Consider the following 17,646-nt stretch of genomic DNA (forward strand, 5'->3'; position numbering starts at 1 on the left):
CACATCACAAAGTTTTGTGTATAGAGAGTTGTGTCTCATCCGACTCAACTGTCAATATTGCTTGCATTGAAGTATTTGGCACTAATGTGCTAACATCTGATGTCATAGTATCCGTCACTTAATATACCACAATGGGCATTGGAACATGTGTGTCAATGGTGACACCCTGTAGTCCTTTTATACCTTTCTCTGTAGATGTAGGGGGTACATTAGATGTGTTAGTTGTCTTCTACCTTGTTGATACTTTGTCAATCTCAGTTGTGCTTACTAATACAGGATCAGTGCATAATTTAGTAGCTAAATTAAAATCTTGTAATATCCTCTTCAAATAATCCTCTGTCAAAGGATTGATGTTCTTCTTTTTTTATTAGAAACATCCTTTATCTTTACTGTATCATGTTGACTTGCTTGTTCCAAATGAGGGGGACTAGCACTTTGCATATGTACCTTAGGTACATTCAGATCTTGTTGTTGTTGTTCTCTATCCGTAGTCTTTGTATCCTCTTCTTTCTTTATGCATCCCTCATGTTCATCATTGATAGATCTATCCTTAGTAGTCTCTAGTACCTCTTGATCATGTTTTCCTTCACCTACCTCCTCAAGTGCTTGTTTAATTTCCTTTTTTGTTGTCAACCCATAAATATCTTTCCATATCTAGGTGTTGTATTTTACAACCTCCTCAATATTATTTTGCAAAATATTAAAGGCTCTATATTTGGGAGAAAATCTTCCCTTGTATTTTTTTATGACCTTAGTCATTGATGACTTATCCAAGTGTGGCATTACTCTAGCTAGAGTAGTCTCCCTTATATTTCTTTTAGTTGTTAAACTATATTTCCACCTTTGCTCAACTCTATCATATAGAATTTTGGGTAATGAGTTGGAAAGCTCAATAGGAGTATTCTTAAAATTTTCCATTGTCTTATATACAAATTCTTCCACCTTATTCATGTCTAGCTTTCCAAGTTTGTCAAACTCAATATGTGTGAATCTTGATAAATTTGCATTATTCTTAATATTGTCACACAAGTTGTCTAAATATCAAAAGAGGGACTGTGGCTTAACACTTGGAATTGATTGTTGTCATCAGATTCAATCCTCTCCTCATCTGATTTGTTTGGAGCTACATAATTTCTCCTCTTTGGTTTAGTAGCAACAACCCTTTGCCTTTGGGTTTATCAGCTTCTTATGTCTTCTTTTCAATTTCCCTTGTGCTAGCCCTAGTAGCAGATATTGTTGGCTTCTATTGTGTTGGTATCATAGTTTTCTTCAATTTCCTCACTGCAAGCTCCTTATCTTTTTTCTTTTTCCTTTTTTGTTGGTTTACGTGTTCCATTGCCTTCTTCTTCCTCGACACCTTCATCATGTTCTACTTCTTCTTCTTGGTCCTCTCCTTGACCTTGTGTTAGTGCAAGTGGGACTTGGGTAAATTGATCTTCTTCATCATCCTCATCATCTTCTTCTTCTTCTTCCCCTCCTCCTTCTTCACCAAATCTTTCATTAAGCTTCTTCACAATTTTGTTTTCTCTTTCTTACCATGGAATTTGTCTTTAAATCTATTGTGATTCTTGATTTGGCTTCCTCATAATTGCCAAATGAGTTTGCACTCTTGTCTACTTCTTCTACTAATAGTGTTGTGATGGTTATTGATGCCTCATCCACATTGATTTCATAGCGCAATGGCCTGAGCCATCTGACCCTAGGAAAAATTGCTTGTACATATGTATGATCAACATCATCTAGAAATAAAACATTATTATATTTTTTTTTCCACTAGTGACACTGGTATCCTCAGTCTCCATTTCATAGACTTCTTAAAGTCTTCAAAATAGCTTGTCGTTACTGACTCAAAGTTGTCCCCAAGTTGGTCTATGAACCCTCCAATCTAAACTGCAATAGACCTATTGGTCTTTCAAGAAACTTTTCCAAATGAAGGAAATGTGTTCTGCACATAAAAGAATATGCAAACTAGTAGTGAAAAAAATTTGCATTGTGCACTCTTTGTCTTTCCTACGGCTCCCAAGTTTTTTGATAACTATTGGAGTTGTAACTCGGCAAGGTCATAAGAGTGATCCTTCTTCACTATCTTGTAGCCTAAATCCACTATCATACAAGACACATTGTTTAATCTACTAGAATGAAAGAACTTATGAGCAATTATTCTCATTGCAAATGCAATTAGGGGATCTAAAATTGTGTCTATAGTCATTCCTCTTTTGTTCTATATAGCCCCTGTATTCTTCTCAATTACCTCCTTAACATCACTCCGCACAGTCTTGGGTATATCTAGGGTAGGATACCCTATTACTCATTGGATGATCATTTTTTTGATGTTGGTAGGTTCATTTTCCAACCATACTAAGTGATCATGTATTATGCTAAGTACTATCTTAATCTATTCCGTTTTGAATACATTTGGAAAATCTAGGGCACAGGTTAACCCTTTTCTCTCTACAATTTTGTTTTCCTCCTTCAACACTCCATCTACACATAGTTTTCCATACAAATCTTTGATTTTCATGTCTCCAATACTACCAACCTTACAAGTGTAGAAACATGTTACATCTTGTATCATCAAAACATGTGGTGGTATCATTAATACTGCACCAGTAGGATCTCCCTCATATGCTATCTCAATAATAGTTTGGAAGGGTGGTTGTTTAGTCTCATTTCTTATTAATTAAACATTCGAAACCTTTTTTCCTTCCTTCCTAATAGTAGTAGAAGATCTAGATGCCATTTTAAATAACTTGGGTCTGTGATAATTTAGACAGTGTAGCTCAGCACACAAAAAATACATTATGAATGTGATGATTGGTGACAAGTAGTAGCTAAATCTAGTTCACAAATGCTTGAATCCTTCTCTTTAGTTCACCTTATGCTCTTCATGCTCTCTTTTATCTTGAATGAATGCAAATGAGTCAAAAAATGACCATATAACCCTTGAAACTTGGCAATAAATGCTCAATGCTTACAGAGCTCTAAGCTCAGCTACCATAGCAATTTCAAGTCACTCAACTTACACATAATTTCATCCACACTTGGAAACCACAGTGAGCTCGGTCGACACTATAACCTTTAATAGCGTGGCATCAACTAAGATTTCATTTTCACTTGGCAACAACTGTGAAACTTTTCATGCTCGACAGTAACATGAAAACTAACAAAACTTATAGATTTCTTCCAAGTTGTGACCAATACATTGCATCTTAATTGATGCATATATAATCTTTTTAGAACTTAGATTCCTGGAACTAATGTAAAATATATCATTGAAATATCAATCCCATACACCTTTTGATTGCCTAGTTGGGGGTGATGTGATCACCTTATCCATTGGATGAAGTGACCTCATCTAAACTTGATGTGTTGCAATCTTCCTTTTTATTCCATGTCTTTTTCATTTGCACTTTGATATTCTCAACATCAATCTTGTCTTTTCCTTTGTTGAATTCACTGCTTGGTGCTTTTGACCTTGTTGGATAGTTCTTGTTGATGTAACTAATCTTCAAACAACTAAAGCATGTAGTTTGACTCAACCATCTACTGTAATCACTTCCAAAATGTTTTCTAATGCAATTCTTAGCAACATGTCCATACTCTTGACAATAGTGACAAGTATACCTCATATTTTAATTCCAATTGTAGGATTTTCTATTGTGTTACACATTTTTCTACTTGTTTGATGTCCACTTGGCATTAGATCTACATGTATATGCTTTATGTCCATACTTCTGACAATTGTGGCAATATCCTTCAAATCTTTGTGCACTTGAAGTCTTGTTCCTACATTCATGTGCCTGATGTCCTTTCTTGTTGCACTTATGACAAAAACCCATGAATTTCTACTTAGGGTTTTGATTTGCACTATTACTTGTACAAATATTTGTTTTATGACCTAACTTTCCACAATTATGACAAGTGGGTTTGTAGTTCTTACCTTTCTTGCTTCTTTGTTCAACACTTTTAGATGATTCTCCTTTCGCAGTACTATAGTAACCCAATCTAGTAGCATCACTGTTAGATCTAGGAGATCTCATCAATTTCTCAAAGTACTTGATGGCTTCACTAGGTTTGTTGAAACTTTTAGGAAATTATTTTTCTCTCTTAAGTTAATTCCTTAGTTGTTCATTCTATAATTTCAGGGTTGTGATCTCAATGTCCTTACCATTCAATTCATGATTTGCAATCATCACTTGATTCATTATTTCTAGTTTCATGTTAACAATCATTTGTACCTCTAATGTCTTCTCTTCTAGTCTTTTGGTCAGTGTCCTTTTGTCATCTTCAATCATTACTTTTTCGTCCTCATCTTTCTTTCTCTTCTCGGTCACCTAAAATAGAAATAATGATTGGACTTCTTGTTCTGTCTTAAGATTACTAAACTCTTCAATTAGGGCTCCATTCCTTTCCATCAGATCTACAACTACTACATCAAACTCATTTGAGTTTCCATTTGCAAACAATTTAGTAGTGCCTTCTTCTTGGTAATGTGTGTCATTCTCATCAATAGCTATATCTTTCCTTCTCTTTAATGAGTGCTTCAACTCATATCTTACTTTATTTATTTAATGTAGGGAAAGCTAGATTTCAATCTTCTGGTTCTCAATAGTCTTTCCCAACTTGTAGACTTCCATCTTCAAGATCTTTCCTCAAAGTTACAAAGCTTTCCTTTCTAGAGAACAAGGCTCTGATACCAATTGTTGGAAATAACAATAGGGGAAGTAAACTCTAAGAGGGGGGGTGAATCAACACTTCAAAACTTAAACCACAAAATCATTCATGACACATCCATCTCACAATTTGCATGTAAACTAAAATACCAAACTAGACATATTCATCCATAGCATGAAAAAAATTACACACATATGACACAAGATATTTGGTTACCCATAAACCCTCTAATGAGAAGGTAAAAATGGGGTAGGGATGACACCCACAAATCTTCACTACTACAATTGTAAAGTGTATCCAATTAAGGTTACAATATTTGATCATAAACTATGATCTACCTTGTGAAAGGTATTCCCTGTTAAAAGCTTACAAAGATTTTTAGGTCTTACCCTATTAAAGGATTTCAACACCCTATTAAAAATGTGCCTAGTTAAAGGACTTCAATTTATAATGAAGTAAGAACCTTGTTAAAGGATTTACAAAAGCCTACTAGGAGTACTCGGTTAAGAGATTTTTACTGATTCACCTATTAGAATGTTTTAGCCTTGATCCTCTAGTTAGCACCTCTCTGCTAGATATCAAATCACCTCTTTCCTGATGTATACTTGATCCTCCTAAATAGATGTATCACTTCTATCCTCTCTCTACTTTCCTCTATTCTCTCTAATTGATTATGTAATTCAATCCTTTTCTCAACTCCTTAGTCACCATGAATGCTCTGTCTACACATTCAAACTTCTCTCTTCATACATAAACTCTTAAGAGGTTGTCCTCCTTAAGAAGACTTACGTAATTGGAATCAATGATTGTGATTCACCCTTTTTTCTGCTTAATTCATCCCATTATCTAATTGGTTTCATGTAATTCATAGGGATCCTCAATGTAGATTCGTTCTTATCATCTAGAATCATAAAACAATCCTTAAGTTGGCCCAACAATAGTTTACATAGGAGTTTGTGCCATTACAAACAACTATGTCCAAAACTATTTACATGACACTAAGTGAACCCACAATAATGGGTTCCACTTTAGTGGGATGAACAAAAATGAAAAAAATTTCAAAATGAGAAATTGAGTTTACCATATGTTCGCGCGAACTTTTCTTTTAATCATGTTCGTGCGAACATATTTCATATGTTCGCGCGAACATATTTCGTATGTTCACGCGAACATATGTGATATATATGTTCACGCAAACATGATTTGCATGTTCGCACGAACATAGGTTCACGCGAACATGGTAAACGTGCTCGCGCGAATGCCATGTTCACACGAACATGCAAAATCACAAAAATTTTAACCTTTTTTTCTTTTTTTCTTTTTTTTGCTCTTTTGACTACCATAATTGTAGGAGAATGATCTCCTACTGTAAAATAAAAAATGTCAAAATGTGCTTCTCAGAGCAAGCTTTCCAACGACTATAATTTTATTACATAATTTAATCATTAAGACTTTCAAATATGAGTTTAACTCATTATAGGTTCATTACCGATTAAACATCAACCGACTTTGACACCTTGGGAAAATCAGTAAATTAGGTCAAAAAAAATTTGAAAAATATGGAGGCACTGGCTTATTGAGATACCTTTCTATTCAAAAAAAAAAAATGGTTTATGATAAATTGACTTCAAATTATATGTGTCAAACGGAACGTATGTCTGAATTACGGTTCATGTCACTTCAAAACTTCATAAACTATACAATATTCAACAAAAATAAATCAAACCAAATACTAACACTGGATATTGATGTTACAAATCCAACGCAGAAAGAATTACTTCATTATCATTTCTAGAAAAAAAATTATGTGTGTCAAACGGATTGTCACTTCTTAAAATATTGAATTTTATTATGTACCACTTTTTGGAGGAGATAAAAAAAATTGACATAGATAAAAAAAAAATTTAGATTAAAAAATATAGTTACAAAGTAGGAACAAAGTACTCAAGATCACTAGTTTATGTCATCTTGAAATTATTTATAGTTTTGGAGATATAGTCACTTGAATGTGACGTTTGTTGCAAAAATATTGATTTCAGAGTCAAAATTGGTCAAAAAGTGGAACCCATTATTGTGGGATCACCCCACTTGAAGCCTCTGATGCTCAACATCCACTATATCTTCAATGTTGTAACATGACCTTTGAATGACTTGGCATTCATTATTTTCTCGGCATTGAATCACTCAGTTGTATTAACTTTCTTATCACTAGAGTGACTCGACACTAATTGTCTGTTCGGCACATACTATATATTTCACTCGGCATGCATTATCTGAAAACTTATGCTCGACATACACTACTTACTCGACATGCACTAGTTACTGTTAAGAAATGACTTAAGTTTATTGTCACTCATGTGTCAGAACCAAAATGAGATCAACACTTATATATTAAAGATGTGATAGTGTATCATAAAGCTAATCATGTAGGAATAAATTTCTATTAAAAAAGAGATAACAATTATAAAATGATGGAAATTTGTATATATTACTATTTTTTTATTATAAAATAATATTAAAAGGGGTGTTAACCTTATACAAAGACAAGCGAAATAAGTCACTTATAATATGTCAAGAATATAACACTGCTAACTAAAGCTAGTAGAACTGATTCAAAGGTGGGCAAAAATTTTCCCCACAACTTGAGAAAGATTTTTGGAGGAGGAAGAGTAATCTCTCCTCCATTGGAAAATAAAATTCTAGACAATATTATTAGTACAAACACCATAGCAAGAGGAAGAAAGTGGAGAAATTTTCTTGTTGAGTCTATTAGTAGGAGTAGAATGTTGATGAGGGAACATGTCAAATAACGACATGATCCTCACACATTACACATTTATTTTAGTATTGTATGAACCTTTGTAAGAGAGTGGAAACCAAAGTGAGGATGATACACATATTTTTTAGTATCATGTAACTACTCAATTTTATAATCATGGGAGAGAATATTTCTATAATGGATAAAATCATCTTCACAATACCTTGAATGCTTAAAGAAATTATTGTTCTTGGATGCTTTCCTTGAAATTTTGAGTTCAAATGATTTCTTTATGGATGCATGATAATAAGTGATCTTGATTTTTGCATGCTTCATGTCAAAATTAAGAGAATTAGGGTGCTCATATACCTCTCACATATATCACAATTCAAAATTAACCAAGACTAACCAAAAGACCTAATTTCTAACCAAAATACCATAGTGAGGCCCTAATTTCAATTTGAACTTGATTATGGGGGAATAGAACACCTTGGGCATTGGGTTTATATGGAGGTTTAAGGCCTTGGGTGTTATATAGCTAGGAGAAAGTGCCAAAATTGAAATGGGGTGTCTAAGTTATATGGTAGATGTTAGAATAAGAGGAGATAGATATCTATGTCAAGAATAATGGACATGAAATATTAAAATCACTCAAATGGGGTATGATTGAGCATCTCATTATAGGTTCTAATTTCTTAGGATAGTACACCAAGATACAAAGTTAACACCATTAGCATCCTTCCACCATGTGGCAATTCCTTTCTAGTACAAAATAGAATAATTCTTTGTTAAGTAACTAGTATAGAAGTGCCAACAACACCAAAGGGATACCTCATATTCTAGTAATTGAGTCCATATAATATCCTGAAACATTAGAGCCACATCCCCATGAAGATGTATGAATATTATAATATTAATCAAGATAAGTCAAACAATAAAAAGACCCATGGAGGAAGTTACATCATCAACCTTCAAAAAGTGATTAATTGAGTTGCAATATAAAAAAAAATTTAAATGTCTCCAAAAAATGAAGGGGAATATTATGAAGAGAAACCAACACTAGAACAAAATTGATTCATTAAGGAAGAGGGCTAAAGAGGGCCACATGTTTGGTCGAGAAATAGTGAAAACAGTAAGCCCATAACTTGTTCAACACCAAATCATGATCAAGAGGGGAAAAAAAAATGGAAAAAAAAAACCCTCAACACATGGGAAAAGATCAATGTTAGCAAAAACTAATGACTTCTAAGAATCCATTACCCATTAACAAAGATTTGGTTGAGAAAGATAAGGACCAACAAATCTATACACTAGCCTACAACATTGGCAGAAATGTGCATTATTCACTATACAACATGAACACAAACTATAATAAGGGAGGTTTCAGAACAAGAAAGAGGATAATATTTCACCTTGGAAGGAAGAGAAGTAATAGATTTAGAAATATGATGAAAGATCCATCCATCCATAGTAGAAAAAAGATTCATTACATGGTTTGAATTAAAATGGCACGAATATGGTTTAAATTAAAGTGGCACAAGCAAGAGGACAAGACTTCCAATTGGAAGGAAGAGAAATAACAAATTTAGCGATACAAGGAAAACTCCATCCATCAATAGAAGAAAAAATATATTTGATTATGTGTTCTGAATTAAAATGGTAGTATCATGAGGTTCTATATGCCCCCCCAACCACCTCCCCCCCCCCCCCCCCCCCCCAAACACACACACACACACATTTCATTTATTCAAAATACACTTTTGCATCTTAATAGAGGTTTGTCTTCTTCTATATACTGTAGAAGATATGGATATATTATGCATCTAATGGTGGTAGATATGACATTCCGTGCTTACTTACATTAATGTGTGTGACAATTATATGTAACATGTTTTAAGAAATAATATTGTTTGTAAATAATTCACTCATATATGTAGAAATATGATATCTATACAAGGGAAATATAGATCACTATAAATCACTTAACAAAACATTTTGCAAGGACATTCTATAGGCCAAATATGTAAGATTTGTATGGAAAAATACATTGGAAGTCACCTATGGAATACCAAGAGTTGCCACTTGAAAATTTACAAATTTTTAAATATATAAAGTTGATATTATATATTTGCAAAAATATCAGACCTAAATACAAAATAAAAATTTCCCACAATAAATAGAAATATAATAATATTAAACAATATAACACATAAAAATAATATACATGTAGATGAGCTAAACAATATATACATATAAACACTATAAAATAAAGATAGAATAATATATAAATTTACTAGACAACCATAACTATATAAATTCAAAAATTAACATGCTAATATGAATAGAACAAACAACAATTAAAAAAATGATTTGATAATTTATTTTAAAATTACAATATAATTTAAATTATATAATAGAAATCACTACCTCTAACAAAAAAAAATCCTATATTAAAAAAAAAAAGCTTTGTTGATCTTTCTAAAGGGACTCTATGTATATGCAAGAAAGTTTGTTTAGATATTTATAAGAAAGTACTATGGATGATCAAACAAATATAAGTTTTTTTTTCAATAAATTTAGGGTTAAAAATTATTGAAATAAGAATAAATATAGAGTAGGGGTATGAAACAACTCTATCAAGATTCACCAATTGGTTAAATTGTTTAATAAAATTCATAGGCAACAAACACTTATCCACTATATTCCAATTTTGAATGTAACCAAATAATTTGCTACACCATTCTACTCCTTGGGATATAAGTAAACATAATCGAATCAAAGAAGCACACAAATTAAGAATTTCATTAAAAACCAAAATGGCTTTTAGTCAATAGATACCTCCACCGGATGCATCACCACCTATGAATTTGATTCACAAATGAATCTTCTCCATCCAAGAGAAATTCTAGTCAAAAAATGCCTACACCAAATGTACTACCACTTGTAAATGTGATTTACAAATGAATCTTCTCCATCTAAAAGCACAAGCATGCTTTACAACATACAAAATAGTAATAGCCTCCATCAAACTATTAGAATATCCAAGCTATATCTACCAAATCCACCAATGCTCATAAGACTTGGTTTCCCTATGTTGAATTCAAGAATTCCTAACTGGACTTCATCTCCCCACCCTATTAATATTATGAAGAGGGTTTCTGCATCCTTCATCTAATCCTCAGGAGTGATTTTTGTGAAGGAGGAATATGAAGATGGTTATAAAATAAAATTATTAGAATCTACAACCTTACAAATGATATTTAGTTGAAATATTTTGTCTCAAAGAATGGAGAATTTTCCACAATGGGTGGTGAGCCTCCAACAACACATCTTGAAATATCTGATTATTGTAGTTAATACATTGTATTGTTCAGCTATCAAATAATTAGTTTATAGTTACATTGTAGTTGTTTATGTTATTATCCATGTTGTATAAATTGAGCAATATGATTGAATAAAATATATCAAAGCATTCATTTCTAGTATATTATATCCAGTATTAGATCCCTTATATGATCTTGTGGCATATGAAAAAATTTGGTACTTGATAGTGGTGATATTATCTCTATGTAAGAACAATGTGAAAATTACTATTGTAGTCACCGATTATTAATCTCATATAATTCTTAAATGATTATTTAATTGTCAAAAATTATTTCATAGCTAATATCAAAAAATAACACAACTACAACTTCACTTATAAAAATATGGAAAGAAATAAGCAACACAATGACACCATATTTTCAGAAAAAATGAACCTAGAGAAACCCCTAAGGAAAAACCAATTCTCCAAATGAAGAATTATATTAAACTTCAAAAAAACAAGAGATACAAAATTCCTTGCCTCTTACTAGAAGAACTTCAACAAACTTCCAATTTTTCTAGCTGATATTTTGATATTCCTCCACTGTTATCCTCAATGCTATCAATGTGGCCTTTCTAACACTACAAAACTATTTTATATCACTACAAATATTTCACAAAACTTATGTTCTCCAAATGCCCCCTGACCTCCTTATATACTACTCATGTTGGAAAACCAATAGCAGAGATTGATTCTCAATCAACAACTAAGATTAAAAATAACCTAACAATCAATAACAAAATTGGTTAGAAGGTGTCACTAGGGAAATCAAACAATTCATTAAATAATTTTCTCCACCTTAACAAATATTGTTTCAAGAAAAATTATTGAAGTTAATGTTTAAATGGAAAAAAAGTTTCCCAAGATAACTAACACACACTCCCGCTTAGCAAGGAAGTTGTTCTCCATTACACCTAACTTATCTCTAAAGAAGATGAATTTTGCCTGCTCCAATGCCTTAGTTAGAATTCCTACTACTTGCTTCTCTATAGGTATCTAGTGCAGTTGAACAACCCCCCATTGTACATAGTCTCTAACGAAGTGATAACTTATGTCTATATATTTATACCTATCATGAAACACTATATTCTTAGACAACTTGATACAACTCTGATTGTCATTGTGTATCATAGTAGTCTCAGCCTTCTAACCAAATAAGGCTACCAACAAATTTTGAAGTCATATAGATTCGCACTTTATTGTGTTAATTGTTATGTATTTTCTACTTCTACTAAACTCAAAGCTACAAACTTTTGATTCTATTGAACCAAGATACAACTCTTGATCCCAAATTGAAACAACACCCAAAAGTGTTCCTTTTGTCTATTGTATAGCCTACCCAATCTGTGTTAGTATAGCCTATCAATCAAATTCCTTCACCTTGAACATATCTGATCCTATACTCAATTGTACCACATAATTAATGCAACACATGCTTATTTGTTGTCCAATGCATTCTCTTTGGTTTAACCATGAACTAACTAAGAGAGTTTATTGCAAATGCTATATCGGACTTGGTGTTGACCAAATACATAAGAGAACCAATAAAATACCTATATAAGGTGGAATATACATCATTTTCCCTAGATGTATCTACCTTCATCAAGTTCATGATTATGGCTGTAGACATGGCTTTGCAATCCTCCATCCCAAATCTCTTCAAGATTTCAATGCAATATTTCCCTTAACCAAAGGAAAATTTCTCCATGTGTCCTCCACACCTCCATGCCTAGAAATTAGTGCATAAGTCTCAAATCCTTCATCTCAAACTTTTATGCAAGGTCCCTCTTGCAATCCTCTATAACGCCTAGTGAACCTATAAGAAATAGGTCATCCACAAAAAGAAGAAGAATGAGAACCTCACCTCCAACTACCAAGTAGTAGATGTTAGCATCCACTTCACTCTTTGCAAAGCTCATTTCCATCAATGAGCTCATGCCATGCTCTAGGAGCATGCTTGAATCTTTTCAATGATCTCTTTAATTCGCACATATGAGTCTCTTTGTTGTGTGCTAGAAAGCCTTCTAGTTTCTCTATGTATACCTCCTTCTTCAACATACCATTAAGAAATATTTTCTTGACATCCATTTGCTGGATTTTCCATCCCATTTGTGTTGCAAATGTCTCCTCATAGTCTATTCCCTCCTTTTGAGAGAACCCCTTTTCCACAAACCTTTCCTTGTATTTCTTAATGCTACCATATGCATTGTGCTTTATCTTATAGATCTACCATGATTCAACTACTTCTCTATCTATTGGTATAAGCACTACCTCACACACATCATTTATTCAGGAATATTCCTCAACCATAGCATCTCACCACATGTGATGCTTTACAACCTCCTGAAAGATGGAAGGGTCACTATCTATCAACTAACTAACTAATGCCACATAGTCATTGAAGTTGGCTAGTTGCCTCCATTATCTAGTACCCTTCCTAGGAGCTCCCACAAGCTTATGAGTATCCCTACGTCTATCTTGAACCTAATGGTTCCTACTTCCAATTGTAGAGGATGAAATATCAACCTCTATGTCTTCTTGATGTATTTTTTATTACATCAGTTGATCCATATTTAGTGAATCTTTGCCACCTAATCCTACACTTGTATTGGTAATTATACTTGATCTTTTCCCCCCTTGACTTGTAATTGGAGCTTCTACTAGCTATTTACTCTGATCATCTATTGGCAAATCTCTGTACCTTATAAATGCCTTGTCCTCCACAAACTTGGCATCACGTCTAACAATAATTCTTCAACTCTGGGGGATAAAAATCCTATATGCTTTTGAGGTTTCACTATACCCAACAAGGTACCCTCTCTCTATAGTCTATTCTAACTTCATATGTGTATCATTTGGAATATTACAATATGTCAAACTCCCAAATATCCTGAAGTGACCAACATCTGGCTTCTTTCCTATGAAAGCTTCCTCTAGTGTCATCTTCCCTAGCACCTTGTGTGGAACCCTATTCTGAATGTAAATTTCTCTACTACACACCTCTTCCCATAAGTAATGGGGCATGTCCTGGTCATGTAGCATAGCCCTTTCTACCTTCAATATAGAATGAATCTTCCTCTTAGCAACTACATTCTGCTATGGATTGTAAGGAATGGTTCACTCTCTCTTGATTCCTTTCTTGGTATAGAACTCTATGAAGAAATTTCCTTTATGCTTGCCTTCATTGTCTGACTGAAGAACATTTATCTTCCTTCCTATCTAATTCTCCACAAGAGCCTTAAACTCTTCGAAGTGACTAAAAACCTCATCCTTGGTCTTCAAGAATTATATCCAAATCTTCCTAGAGAAATCATTAATAAAAGTAATAGAGTAATCATATCCTTTGAGAAATTTCATCGATATTTTTTTGAAAATATCTTAATGTAGTAGATCAAGTACACCCTCAAATTTGGTGTCACTCCTTGGAAAAGATGCTTTCGCAAACTTCCCCAAAATACATCCCTTACATGTACACCATCATACTCTGTAATAACTTCTAAAACACTCATCACTATCTCATGAAGTAATTTTAAGTACTTTGTGATGAATATGGCCCATCCTCCTATGACATAGCTGTCCAAGATCTCTAAGATTACTAATGCTTGTGAGTTCCTTAGGAGTATCAAACTACAACCTATTAAGGTGAGTACTCCTAACTCCAATAGTTATGAGTGAATTCCAATCCTTATGTTGGATCAATACATGTGCCCCTCTAAAGAGTATATTATACCCCTTATCCTAAAGGATAGATACAGAAACCAAATTCGTATAGGTAAGCCTAGCACATGCAACACATTGTGAGATTAAGCTAACCATACAAGATATGAGTGAAAACTCATCTTTTATTCTACTAGAGAGTTCTTCTACACTTGTTGAAGTTGTCACCTGCTTCTTTCCATTCCTCCTTTATGGCCAATCACTAACATTGTGACCATACTCGTAATAACCAAAGCACTTGATCTTCATTGGGTCCTTCTTCTTCTTCTCACTAAATTTGAATTTGATCCTTTGCTAGACCCCTTCTTTTCTTTCCCTTTTTCTGCTAGGGAAACTCTTTTTTTTCACCTCACTTAAATTATGACTCTTGTTTGCCCCATTAACAAGACTTATTCTAAACTTATCCTGAGTGAAATCACTGCATAGTCAATCCCAACTCAATTAGGTGTCTTTTCCACTGACAACTTGAACAAAGATACCCTACTACCTAGTAAACTCATTTAGGGTTATTCTCACTAGCTTGTCATCACTAGGGTTATCTCCAAAATTTGTTAGCTCATCCTTAAAAAGTCTAAGCCTGGTGAGGTAACTTGTGACATCTTCTCCTTGGATCATATGGGTATTCTTCAACTTCTCTCTGAGAATCATCTTCCTATTGGTGGTAAAATTTTGGTATAAATTCAAAATGGAATCACATATCTTCTTGGGTGTATCTAGCTCTGAGATATGTGGAACAATATGATCCTTGACACCATCAAGGATTATCCTCCTCACATTGGCATCATTATCCTTGTATGTTGCAAGCTATGTCGCATATGTAGGTACATCTACAACATTGGTAACATAAGCCTTGGTACCATTCTCTTCCAACAATAAAGAAAGTATGGCCTTCGAAACATCAAAATTTGAGGCACCATCCAATGTTTCATGATCTCTCTAAACTAGCAGAAGCCATCTTAAGGGATAAAAGAAATAATAAATATAAAGAGATCAACCTAAGTTATAAACACTTAATTTCTTTCCTAGGGAAAAACTTTTCTACCTCAACACTTTTTTGATACTATGCAAAAACTACTATTCTGGTCACTAATTATTAATCTCCTATCTTAAATTATTATTTAACTATCAAGAATTAATTCACAACTAATATCCAAAAATAGAATAACTAAAAATTCACCAATAAAAATATAGAAATAAATAAGCAACACAATGACATAATATTTTTGGACAAATTGTCCCTAGAAAAACCCCTAAGGGAAAACCAATTCTATAAATGAGGATTTATATTAAACTTCAGCAAATCCAGAGATACAAAATTCCTTACCTCTTACTGATAGAACTCTGACAACCTCCCAATTTCTCCTATTGATATTCCTCCACTACTATCCCCAACGCTATCATTGCACCCTTACTAACATTGCAAGACTATTTTCTATAACTTCAAATACTTCATAAAACATGTGCTCTACAAATGCTCCCCTGACCCCCTTATATACTACTCCTATTGGAAAATCAATTGTCGAGATTGATTCTCAATTGATGGATGAGATTGAAAACAAGCTAACAACCAATTTTTTAAAAATTGGTTTCAAGGTGTCACTAGAGAAATCAAACAATTCATTGAATAATTGTCTCCACCTTAACAAATATTGTTTTAGAAACAATTATTTACTATTGTTTAGCAAATGGGCAAACAATTATCCAAGCTAACTAACTTACACATAGACAATGATGGTTAATCAATAGCCTTGTTTGGTTGTTCAATGCATAGGGATTGGAAGAGGTAGAAATTGCTAGTTTTTCTGACACATGCACAAGAATCCCATAAAACTCACTATTGCAATAGAAAGAGCAATAGCCATCTAGGCTTAGTATTTTTTATGACAATGTATTCAACGAATGTTCATGTTTGAATGAAGTGGTAGAATGCGGGTCTATTGTGTGAATATCTTCATTGAGCATGGCCACCATGAGCAGTAAATAGCTCATAGTGTAGAGATTTGAGTGCTCAAAAATTTCATATGCTACCAAATAATGATCTATCAATCAAAGTGCTCAATTTACATCATCAACAATTAGCACAACCAGTTACAATGTAACTATAACCTGATTATTGACAGTTAATGGTATAATGTATTAATGTTAACATTTTATTTTTATTAATAAACTAATTATTTTCTTTCCAACTAGATATGCCAGATAATAAAAGAAGGGTCAAGAGTCCAATTAACGTGAAGGAAAGACATCATGATAGGAGTCTTACCTCCATCAAACAAAGAACTTAGTCAAAGAAGAGGCATGCCAACAAGTTTGACTCCAAACAACATACAGATTGTAGTGACCAACTATAAAGTTTTGTATTCTAATAGCTTATAAAATTTAGCTAACTTGAAAGTATTGATACAATAAAAGAAGAAAAATTAAAATAAGAATAAGAACAATAAAAATTAGATAAGAATAAGAACAATAAACTAATGAGTACAATTAGAATATATAAACTTCTTCAAAACAAAAACAAGAAGAAAAACTAACTAAAATTCAAAAAATAGAAATATTCCTTGATTAGCTTAAATAATTTGCATCACACTAAAGGTAAAAATTTGTTCGAATCACAATCCAATGTCATTATATTTAATTAATTAAACAAATAACAATTTATATTTCATTTATCACAAAAATAGGGAAAAAGTATACTTTAACTTTGTTTAATACTGAAATATAAAATAAAACATATATATTGCTGTACAGTCAACCCTGAAAGTGTTTGTCGATAATAGATTTGCATTGACATAGCTTTACATTGATTACATGGTGGCTGAACAGTATAAACAAAAAACAGTGTACAATAGCTTATTACAAAATAGTAGATCAAAAGAGATAGTATATATATATCTTGGAATTAATGTATATAGAATATACAGCATATAGTAGAAATTTTTCCTCTTTAAAATGGCAAAAATATTCTTTAACTTAAAAAACACTAAATTGAAGTCATTAAATTAAATATGAAATAATTGTATAGTTACCCAAAAAAACATTGCTAACTTTTTCTTTCGTTGAAATACAAACCAGTGAGCATCTGGCCTCTTTTACTCTCACAGCAAATCCCAAATTCAAACAATGACAGTAACAA

Source organism: Cupressus sempervirens, chromosome 9 (genome assembly GCF_028749045.1).
Source record: "Cupressus sempervirens isolate cs-2001-9-10 chromosome 9, ASM2874904v1, whole genome shotgun sequence".
NCBI lineage: Eukaryota > Viridiplantae > Streptophyta > Pinopsida > Cupressales > Cupressaceae > Cupressus > Cupressus sempervirens.